The following is a 2,813-nucleotide window of genomic DNA, read 5'->3' on the forward strand; positions in this document are numbered from 1 at the left end:
TAATACGGCGAACGTAACATTTCAGTTGTTAAATGCTCGATTAAATATACATTTATTCGCTTATCTGAGAAAGGAATTTTTCGTTTAATTTAAATCGTAGAGAGATCGTAGGATAGCTAATTCCAATTACAATACAAGCATCGATTTTATATAACAATATTCCTCTGTTCACGGATGAACGATCCTCCCCTTTCTCCTCCCCCTTCAACATCAACCGATATGATAATTCCTTTAATCGATTAAAATCTTCCGCCCCGTACGAGAGAAAAACACATGGACGTTTTTTAATCGGGCAGGAAAATGCGACGACTCTTCAAGTGCTTTTACATGTTTCTATCCCGACACGACAATCGCTCCGACGATATTTAAACGATCGGATATAATATATATATATATATTTATAATTATTGTAATTATTATATTTATAATCGAGACCGAATTCCTTCGCGTCCTCGACGTGATAAATAGACGTGGCGAACGTCGATGGTCTCGGTAGTTGAAGCTGCGCGCGCGAACGTGAAAACGTGATAACGTTACCATGGAAACGTTTGTCGAATCGTAATTATTTTTCCCGTGTATTTTACATCGATCGAACGTTAGAACCCATTCGTTACCACGTTCTCGTTGCTCAAAGAGTTTTCATTTATTAAATCATGCTTGGAAAGTTTCTATATATATTTTTGGTATTTGTTTTGTGTTGTAATACGGAAATGAAATTTCTTTGCAAACCTTACCGTCGACGCTTTACACGAGATAATCGTGAAATGTATATATATATATATACACAAGTATGAACGAAGGAGCACGATTCTTTGATTCGTTGCGTTGTATATCAAGCAAATTTTTATGATAATATCGACACTTAAAGAGGACATTGAAGACAAGTTAAAAGTGTATATCTATATATATATATACATGAAATAGGGAGAAGGAAGAAGAAGAAAGAGTTTTTTTTACCTTGGATAAAAATTAAATAAAAAGTATTTCGAGATAATTATTCGATTAATCTGGCCGAATCTTTAGAGGAGATATTTTTTCACTCAAAGAAGTAGAAGAAATGGGTTTTGAATAAAAAGAAAAAAAAGAATATACTTTTGAGAGAATGGTTGCTGTAGAATGTAAACGATGTAATATCGATGTAGTATCGCTGTAGTCGTTTCTTTTCTTTTCTTTATTTTAAGAAGAGTAATTTCTTTTTGGAAAGAAATCGATCGATTATTCGATCAATCGCTTCATACTGTACAAAAAAAAAAAAACTCTCGAATTTGTTCAAACTAATATTCCGAATAAAGATTTTTTTCGATAATTTACCATTTTCCATCCCTTACATCCAATCGATTTTCAAGATGATTGTGACCCTTCCAAAGAGATCCATCAATCTACTCGAGTCTGAAATTCGTACAGATCGTATTTCACTTACCACTCGACAATTGGTTGGCGAAATAAACTCGTAAAATTGTTCTATTTCCAATTGAAATGTCGAAGCATTTCAATCTACCATTGCACCGTAACCTACCAATCAAAATCGAACTTGAATCTAACTTTCATCGAACTGAACTTCGAACACAAGTCGAAGTAAACATAAAAAGAAAAAAATAAAAATCACGAGTGCTGCACCGTTTCATAAAAAATAAAATAACCAAGTAACGAAAATCTTTTGCAACAAACCCAAGGAAAATGAGGAGGGGGAGAGGAGAAGATGATCGAGACGAGGACCGATTCACATCGGCTAAGAAGAAGCCGTTTATTTTTATTTTTTACAGTCGCGTGATTCCATTTCCCTCCCCTCCCCGGCGTATCCCTAATCTGAAGAAGTTTATACTTTTTTGAAAGTTTACAACGAATGTTCCCTCTTCGAAGTCTCACATCTAAGGTGCTAAGATATCTACAGTGTTATAATTCCTCTTACACGACTATACACGCATTTCGGCCGGGTCGCCGAACTTTCCTCCCCACCGTGGACGATATATTAATCCCCGTGTCTCCATTTCGCTCTTTTCATTCCTTTCTCCTCCCCTCTCCTTTATATATATTTACAAGAGATCCTCCTTTATTGCTACTTTACAATATCTCCGTCTCGTCAGACGCGGCAAACGTTTGCGCGTGTGTGCATGTGTTTGCGTGTGTTCGTTTGCGCGTGTGCGTACCTCGCTTCCGCTTTTCCCCTCTTCCATAATTCGTCCATTATGCGTATGTACGTGTGCGAAGTTTTTATCGTCGTCGATATATCAATTGGAAGTACGCGAACAGTGGAGAAAGATTCAACGAGCGAACTTTCCTCCTTTCTTCTTCTTCTTCTTCTTCTTCTTCTTCTTCTTCTTTTTCTTTTTCTCGTTTCTTCTCGAGCAAATATACTTGACGACTCCGAAAGGAAAGAAAATTTTTTTCTTTTTCTATTTTTTCTTTTTCTTTTCCCTTTTCTTCTCTCTTCTTACACATCGAGAGAAGAGTTGTCACACATCGATTTATATACGTGTAATTTTTTTCCACCCATCGTGTTTCACGTAGTAGCAGTTCTTCTTAGATGAGAAAAAAAAATGAAAGTTCAAGAAGAAAGTAAAGTGTAACGACCCGAGGGTATTGTCTAAAAATCTTTGTCGATTCTAAAATATAAATGACGGATTTTTAAAAAAGATTTTCCTTCGGAAGGGTTTCGCTTCGATTGCCCTCCCCTCCCCCTATTTCTAGTTCTCCTTATCGCTATAGGTCTGTCCAATCTGACCACTGTTGTCGCGCTTAGGCCGTTTCTTTCTCGTTTCTTTTTCTCTCTCTGTTAAATCGCATCCCCCTCTCTCTCTCTCTCTCTCTCTCTC

This window comes from Apis dorsata, unplaced genomic scaffold (genome assembly GCF_000469605.1).
Source record: "Apis dorsata unplaced genomic scaffold, Apis dorsata 1.3 scaffold_169, whole genome shotgun sequence".
Classification (NCBI taxonomy): Eukaryota; Metazoa; Arthropoda; class Insecta; order Hymenoptera; family Apidae; genus Apis; species Apis dorsata.